The following is a 9,379-nucleotide window of genomic DNA, read 5'->3' on the forward strand; positions in this document are numbered from 1 at the left end:
GTTCAGGGCAAGTTGCGGGTCTGTCCGTTACGACACACACACACACCACACTCCCCTCCCTCCCAAACAATTTTTATCAAACTGAAGTAACAGCTCATATCCCTCTAAGAAGCAAGAAAACCAAAATCCATCATGAGATCTTCTGTCTTTAGCCCCATTTGGATGGAAGATGTGCAGGCTTCAAGGGACGCTCTAGGAAACAGTGGCCATTCTCAAGGAGCCTTCCAGAATTATACCAACACCTCATAGAGAACACCTCATAGAGATCATGAGTTTCTTGGAGATCAAAAACTCAGATCAAGAAGTCTCAAAAACCAAAAGCTCCATGGCAAATCATGGACAACCAAGATGCAATAAGTCTTCCCAAACTCAGAGATGACTTAGCATTTTTCACATCTTCTTTAAAAGCGAAGACACTCATGTCCTCTTCATAGAAAACTTTCAATTTAACAGGGTATTGCAGCAAAAACTTAATATTCTTGCAAAATAGCTGAGAACAGAAGGGGAGATTTCTTTGCGCAGCACCTATACCTTTGCAAAATAGTCAGGGAACATCAACAGCTTAGCAGACTCATGTTCTAAGCTCCCTTTCTTCTTATATGAATTCAAAATTTTCATCTTATCCATAAAATTTTGAAAGCGAATATCCACTTGCCTAAGTCGGGCAACGTTATCAATGAAAGGGCCCACCCGATAAGCATGCTCCATGAGAATTGGGTGTTGATGCAGTTCCAGGCCCAATAGCTCTGGAAGGCCAGGTTCACCCTGAAATTCTGGCAGACCCAGAACCTGCATATTTGATAGATAGGCCTTGGTTCAATTTGGCTCACTGCTCTGAACTAGTCTACAACCATGGAACAAATACTTCCACATATCAGTACTTTCACATATCAGTACATATCAATACTTTCACATATCAGTGAAAAGAGAAAAGTTCAAAATGGTATAGTGAAATTGAAAGGTGGAAAGGATCAATGCGTGGAGAGAGACGAAGAAATGGCAGAAATATTAAATGAATACTTCAGTTCTGTGTTCACTAAAGAGGACCCTGGAGAAGGACCGACACTAGTTAACAAGAAACTGGAGGGGAATGGAGTAGATGTAACTCCATTTACAGTAGAAAATGTATGGGAAGAGCTGGTGAAACTGAAAGTGGACAAAGCCATGGGGCCTGATGAAGTTCATCCCAGAATACTGAGGGAGCTCAGAGATGTGCTGGCAGGTCCGCTGTGTGACCTATTCAATAGATCCCTAGAAACGGGAGTGGTGCCGAATGATTGGAGGAGAGCGGTGGTGGTCCCGCTTCACAAGAGTGGGAACAGAGAAGAGGCTGGTAACTACAGACCGGTTAGCCTCACTTCGGTGGTGGGAAAAGTAATGGAGTCACTGTTGAAAGAGAGAATAGTGAACTATCTACAGTCGGGAGAATTGCTGGACCAGAGGCAGCATGGATTCACCATTGGAAGATCCTGTCAGACAAATCTGATTGACTTTTTTGACTGGGTAACCAAGGAATTGGATCGAGGAAGAGCACTCGATGTCATCTACTTGGATTTCAGCAAAGCTTTTGACACTGTCCCGCACAGGAGACTGGTGAATAAAATGAGAAGCTTAGGAGTGAGTGCCGAGGTGGTGGCCTGGATTGCAAACTGGTTGACGGACAGAAGACAGTGTGTGATGGTAAATGGAACTCTCTCAGAAGAGAGAGCGGTTTTAAGCGGTGTACCGCAGGGATCGGTGTTGGGACCGGTCCTTTTCAATATCTTTGTGAGCGACATTGCGGAAGGGATAGAAGGTAAGGTATGTCTTTTTGCGGATGACACTAAGATCTGCAACAGAGTGGACACGCCGGAAGGAGTGGAGAGAATGAGACGGGATTTAAGGAAGATGGAAGAGTGGTCGAAGACATGGCAGCTGACATTCAATGCCAAGAAGTGCAAAGTCATGCATATGGGGAGTAGAAATCCGAATGAACTGTATTCGATGGGGGGAGAAAGGCTGATGTGCACGGAGCAGGAGAGAGACCTTGGGGTGATGGTGTCTAATGATCTGAAGTCGGCGAAACAATGTGACAAGGCGATAGCTAAAGCCAGAAGAATGCTGGGCTGCATAGAGAGAGGAATATCGAGTAAGAAAAGGGAAGTGATTATCCCCTTGTACAGGTCCTTGGTGAGACCTCACCTGGAGTATTGTGTTCAGTTCTGGAGACCGTATCTCCGAAGAGACAGAGACAAGATGGAGGCGGTCCAGAGAAGGGTGACCAAAAAGGTGGAAGGTCTTCATCAAATGACTTATGAGGAGAGATTGAAGAATCTAAATATGTACACCCTGGAGGAAAGGAGGAGCAGAGGTGATATGATACAGACTTTCAGATACTTGAAAGGTTTTAATGATCCAATGACAACGACAAACCTTTTCCATAGGAAAAAAATCAGCAGAACCAGGGGTCACGATTTGAAGCTCCAGGGAGGAAGATTCAGAACCAATGTCAGGAAGTATTTCTTCACGGAGAGGGTGGTGGATGCCTGGAATGCCCTTCCGAAGGAAGTGGTGAAGACCAGAACTGTGAAGGACTTCAAAGGGGCGTGGGATAAACACTGTGGATCCATAAAATCAAGAGGCCGTCAAAGAGTGGGTGGCTCGCCAGAATGACGGCTACTGCCTGGAGATAATACCCTTATTCAATAAACATACACATGGTTACTGTGACTCCAACATCACTCTAAGCTACAACAGCAAGAGGAAATGTGGAAAAAAGGATTCGCACTCACAAAGTGGGGAGTAGCTGGCTTGTTACGGCGGTTACTACCCCAAACCAAATAAGCCTGATACTTCACTTTCAATACATATCCAGCATAGCTCTCTGCTTCAACAGCAGGGGAGAAGAAAAACTGATACTTCACGCATAGCTCTCTGCTTCAACGGCAGGGGAGAAGAAAAACTGATACTTCACACATATCCAGCATAGCTCTCTGCTTCAACGGCAGGGGAGAAGAAAAACTGATACTTCACACATATCCAGCATAGCTCTCTGCTTCAACAGCAGGGGAGAAGAAAAACTGATACTTCACGCATAGCTCTCTGCTTCAACGGCAGGGGAGAAGAAAAACTGATACTTCACACATATCCAGCATAGCTCTCTGCTTCAACGGCAGGGGAGAAGAAAAAAGGATTCGCACTCACAAAGCGGGGAGTAGCTGGCTTGTTACGGCGGTTACTACCCCAAACCAAATAAGCCTGATACTTCACTTTCAATGCATATCCTGCTTCAACCGCAGGGGAGAAGAAAAACTGATACTTCACGCATATCCAGCATAGCTCTCTACTTCAACGGCAGGGGAGAAGAAAAACAACCAATAAGGGCTGAATAACACAGTCTGGGTAAAACAAATAAACATGGGTGTAGCTTGCTTATTGCGGCGGTTACTACCCCTACTACCCCTAACTAATCAAGCTTGATATTTCACTTGGTTGCAGCTCCATCACTGCTCTCTACATTAATGGTGGGGGTGGAAGGGAAATAGAACCAAAGAGCTAAGAGAAACAGATAAGTATGAGAAAAAAATGTGAAGCTTGCTGGGCAGACTGGATGGGCCGTTTGGTCTTCTTCTGCCGTCATTTCTATGTTTCTATGTTTCTATAATTACATAATCAGCTCATTAAAATCAAAGGGTCAAATATTTATTTATGTATTTAACATTTTTATATACCTGGATTCATGTAAAAATATTACATATCATCTCGGTTTACATTATAAAGGTAACAAGCATGTAAGTCACCAGTCACTTTGCAACCAAGACAGCTCTGATTTTTTGCACATTTTCTTTCTATAGTAAAATACCTTCACATGAAATCCGTATGCCAGGATTACAGCTCATTATCAGCTCTTCATTTGACTTTCTAAAACGGGCTCAGTAAAGTTTTGGATCTATAGATGTCCATATTATACAAACCATTAGAAATTACCAAAATGCACTGACAGCTGTCTCAATTGGTCATCAAAAAAGTGAGCCCAAGTATTTTACAGCAATAGAAACACACCCATGCTCTCATCCTTAGAAAAGGTCCCTCCAGAAAAAGTCTTGCAGAATGAGTATTGGTAAGCCTTACACAGGTTACCTACAACAAGATAACAGCTTTCCTAAACTTTTTAAACCTATTTTATCTTTAGCCAATAAATCTAAATTTATTTTGTCATAATGCAGTACACCAATAATATTTTCTTGATGCAAAAATCAGAGTCCTATGATACATCCATGCAGGCTAATATCTATTATTACTCAGCCAAAATAAACCATAATTGAAATATGTATACCTACTTCTAATCCTACATTATATAAGGACTATAGGTAGGTACTGTACATTGCAATAAATGCTATATCAATAACAAGGCCATCTGCTAGAAGAAGGTTGAGAGAAAAAATGTACTCTTGAAATCTGGGATAATAAATTGTTCATTAGATAGATTTTTTTTTTTTTTTAATGATAATACAAATTACAGACATTACATGCCAATATAATCTGTTGAATTTAACTAAAGCTGAGAGGGTGTGAACTGTTAATGAGAGAGTGAAACAAGCAGATACAGGAGTGCAGAACATTACCTACTTAGAAAGCATTACAATTTAGCTAACTAAAAAAAGTCGACTCACTTGCAAAACTCCCTGTGTGATCAATAAATATCTTATATATGGTGCTTTATTTATTTAATTACAATAGTACACTAGCATCTCACATAAGGGACCCTGACTGATCCACCAAAAAAATCCTAGAAGGAAGAGCCTTCAAAAAGGTGCAAGCTATTATTAAGATGGATTGTGCCACCCAAACATAGTACATTCGTTACTAGTATGTACATCCAAAACATATAACACAATAATAAAGAATGTACCATGTTTTTATGGATGCTTAAAGCACTTCCAGTTACTCTATACACAAAGCTGAGGTATCTTTGAGGAGTAAAAGTCATATCTTTGCCAAAAATAAGTGCTTTCGGGGTGACAGGGGTGAACATGCGATGTATACAGTCTAAAAATGAAAGAAAATAATTGGTATGTGCAGCAACTGTTACAGTGACTGCTATAAAATTGCTGACAACCAATGCATGTGCACATGGTCAGTACAGGGTTGAGGACCCCCTCCCTGAACCCCAGGAGGAGTGGCATGAGCCAAGGCATCCCCTCCCGATGGCCTGGGAGGACAGATAAGTCAGTCCAGGGATTCCCTCTGTGATGTTTCAGAGATTGTTGCTCTTATCTCCCTATATATCTGTGTGTATATATCTGTGTCTACACAAACATATCTTTTTCAGCTTACTAAATACAGATATACACACACACATACATATATATACACACAACTGAAGCCCTTGGTCCAACCCTGTAAAGAAAAAAAAAAAGGTACTCAGACCATAAAAAACACAAGTTGTAGAGAAAACCACCTTGTAAATACCTAGAATGTGAGTGGGATACTGATTTTGTGATCCAAGATAATGATTTTTCATTCTCATGTGCTGAAAACCCTGCTGGAATCCTATTTTTCAAAGTATTCCTTCATTTTTTGTAATATCATAATAAAAGATTTTCCATAATAATTTTCCATGAAAAAAGTACACTTTTTCAATAAACACTGTACAAAGTTATAAAATTATACCTAGGCTTTACTATAAAAAAATGTGCCTTGGTTTCTGAGCAAAAATGTTTGGGGATTTAATTGCAGCAGAAATACTGAACCTGTGGAACAAAGGTCTTAGGTGGCACTGGCAGTCAAGTAATAGAACCCCCATCTGAAAAGTCAGTTGCTAATACCCTTAAAAAAGTTTTTTTGATTTGCTGGACAGACTTTATCTGCCATCATTTACTATGTTACTAGAAGCCTGCAAATGCTGACACCTATTAATCTAAGACCCATTTCATCATGTACACTATACATTTGATCACATTTTTTCTTGTGGAAAAATTCCTTATTAAACAAGGCCCTTGAGTACATACAATTTTCTGAAAATTAAAAGAATTAGAATTGAGTTTATATAAAATGTTACAGGGGCCAGCACTACAGATTCCTTGCTGGCCCCTGTCAGTCCCAGGGGGCAGCAAGTGCTCCTCAGAATTATCTGGGCATATTATCTGTGATAGGCAGGCAAGGAATGGGGGGTGAAAAACAGAATTAAAAGTATTGTGTGCATTTACATCTATTAATTTGATGACCAATATGAAAATTAGAAAATATCACCCCCTCCCCCAATACAGAATGGGCATTAAAATAATTTCCAGTTGGTGATAATCAACTATTGTATCTAGCTCTTTGTAACCCTGCTGCCACCCTAATTTTTTCCACTAATTTATTTCTTAACACTAGCATTAAACTGTTAAAGAAAGGCAATTTAGCTCTGGAAGCTCGCACGTTGATTCGCAAACAAATACATTCTTGAGGCGTCTCTGAAGGACTCAGAGGAGAACAAGTTAAATATAAGCAGCCCTTACATTAGTGCACTTTTTTCCAGCCCTTGCCTAATACCTACTATAGACAGGTTGTAGTGTACACTGTTGATTGCATAATTAAAAATCAATAAAACAAAAATTAAACTTAAAAAAGTAAAATGCGTCCAACATCAGTGCCATTCCTTTCAGTCATGACCTAATGCTAGTTAATAGATTGTAGCAAAAACTGTTTATTGTATAATTAAAGTCGCTTTAAAAAAAAAACTGAACTTAAAAAAAAAAAGTATAAGCAGCCCTAAAAGAAGTGGAAGAGGTGGAGAAAAAGGAAGAGGTGAAGGGATGATCACTGTTTCAAAGTGCACGCTTAGATCCCGACCGCAGCACAAATCTGAACCGATCCTACCGGGCTCTGGTGCATGGGGCCGGGGCTCGGCAGGGTCCCCGGCTGCTGCTGCAGCGGAGGGCAGGAGCTGGGACAAAGACAAGCGCACGCGCCCAGGCTCCCGGGCACCGGTGAGGAAGAGGAGGAGCAGCGGCAGCAGCACGGTTCCCCCCCACCCCAATCATACAGGTCCCCCTTCTGGCCTCCGCTTCTCCTTCCTACACCACCGCTGCCCCCGTCCTGCCAAAACAAAGGTGGGGGCAACTCATTTCTCCCCTAATAGCTCCTGCCATGCAGGGATCTTCAGTCATGTGCATGCCGAACAGCCCTTCCTCCCCAGTACAGGCTCGGCCACCTACAAACTGTGGCCCAGATTCCAGCGGCCCGGGCCGGGAGGAAGTGGCATGTGTTTCCGGTTCATGCACAGACATACACGCACACACATATGCATGGATAGAGGTGACGAGCGGTATTCTATAGAGAAGCCTCGATGAGGCTTATCTAGTAACTCCATGCCACTTCGCAGAGTGTGATCCGCTTCTGATGTTACCCCAACCTCAGCATGCCCGGAACTATCCTGATTTTTGAAAAGAACTACGGCTTCAAGCATAGAACGAAGCACCACTAGAAGTGGATCTGATTGTCCTAGGCGGCATAGAGTTATCTGCAACTCCGGATGGGTCGACTTGCTCTGCACTTGGAGTTCTCAATTGCCAGCTCTCCATGTTTATTTTTTAATTTTTACCAATGTTGCACTTGTTTCTTGTTAAAAAGTTTACAAAACATGCGGCCGATGCAATGTGCGCACAAAACAGATGTGTCCCTATCGCCTCCTCGGAATCGGGGGCACAGGAGAGGTGGCCATCAAGCCGGTTGGGAAAATAGAGGCTCAATCTACCAGCGTCGGTTTTCTCCCGCTACGGCCATATACACGGACAAGATACAGGGTCTGGACCGTGTATCTTATGTGTGTATTAGACATCCAAATTATTTTTTAAAATAAATACTGCTTTATTTGGTTCCTCCTACATAGTATCCCTACGATACTATTATGAGGAATCTCAAAAAGCAGGATATTTCTTTTTTTTCAATGCGCCCTTAAGCGTGGCATAACTTTATGCAAGCGAAAATGTGCCACATTGCAAGAACGCATTGGCCATGGAGAAAATGTATTGAATTGCAGGGTTAGCTAATAGCCTCATCTTAACCACTATTAGCTATATGGAGATTTGGATGCGCTAAGTCCCTTATTGGATCTGGGATATGGCCACACATCCAAGACGCACGTCCAGTTGCGTGTTAGGCCATGCACAGTGGCTAGCCCATGGTATTCAATCGGCCACCATGTATGCAAGTTCTAGCCCCATCTAAACATAAATGTACAGGTTCCCGTATGATAAAGCTAAAAGCACTGACATTAAATATTAAAGTAATTAAGAGGCCGATGTAATAAAACATTAGTAAAAAACTTGCTAAATTTTAGAGCATATTTTCATCATTTACACGAAAAACGAGTTAACTCCTCATACAAAAATACGCTAAGCCTGCCTTATGTTACCCACAATCAGGCTGATACAGTACCGACGTGTAAAAAAAAGTGCGGCAGTGCTGGGCGCCCGCGCATTTGACGCGCGCACATTTTTGTTCGCAAGCCGCTCGATTCAGTATTCAAATTAGATGCAAATTCAAGCGGCAGCAAAGGAGCGTCAAAAGCGCGCCTATGAAGCGGTAGGCGTTCGCAATCTATTTTACTGTATAGAGCGGTATTTATTTATTTATTTTTAACTTTTATATACCGATGTTCCTGTATAGGATACATATCGCACCGGTTTACATAGAAACAACTGTGGCCGAGGGGCGAATACAATGAACATGAGGTATAATGAACATGAAGAAACCAAGAACATGTGGTACAATAGAAATATACTTAAGTATAATAAACATAGGGCTATACATGATGAAACTTCCAAATAATCTTAGGGAACGCCAAAATAAGGGGAAAAACTGGAGTATCTGATGGGTAACAGTAGAGCTGACTTAGCTAGCGAGCATGTTACAGTGGGAGGATTATCTCCCCGCGAAGGCCTGGCTGAAAATATACAGCGCCTATACAGTATCCAGGGTGCGCTGGTGCCATACCTGTCATTTCAAATGTCATTTAAAATATCATTCCAGCGGTAGGTGGATGGTTCTTTTCTACAGACCCCACATGGACATCCAAGATCGGGGCTTCCGTTCATGGACGTTCCCGCCTCTTTCTGGGCGTCCATGATCGGAGGCCCCGCTGCCTTCCACGTCCATGGACGCTGCCTTGAGCGCCCGGCTGGACGTCCAAGGTCGTGGCTTCCGTTCATGGACGTTCCCACTTCTTTCTGGGCGTCCATGATCGGAGGGGAGGCCCCACTGCCTTCCAACGTCCATGGCCGCTGCCTTGAGCGCCCGGCCGGACGTCCAAGGTCGGGGCCTCCGAGCATGGATGCCCGGAAAGAGACAGGAACGCTGCCTTCCAACATCCATGGCCGCTGCCTTGAGCGCCCAACCGGACGTCCAAGGTCGG

The 9,379-nt window shown here is 42.7% G+C and overlaps 1 protein-coding gene across 2 annotated transcripts in view; it reads right to left on the minus strand.

Moving 5' to 3' along the window:
• Positions 1-7,252, minus strand: part of MSANTD3 (Myb/SANT DNA binding domain containing 3) — a 149,223-nt gene extending 141,971 nt beyond the window's left edge. Inside the window, exon 1 of one of the 2 annotated variants that reach the window (XM_029589948.1) lies at positions 6,844-7,252. The gene's annotated coding sequence lies outside the window, so the exon portion shown is untranslated. The remainder of the gene's footprint in view (positions 1-6,843) is intronic. The other variant, XM_029589947.1, reaches the window with a different exon arrangement.
• Between the last annotated feature and the right edge of the window lie 2,127 nt (positions 7,253-9,379).

Source organism: Rhinatrema bivittatum, chromosome 2 (genome assembly GCF_901001135.1).
Source record: "Rhinatrema bivittatum chromosome 2, aRhiBiv1.1, whole genome shotgun sequence".
Lineage (NCBI taxonomy): Eukaryota > Metazoa > Chordata > Amphibia > Gymnophiona > Rhinatrematidae > Rhinatrema > Rhinatrema bivittatum.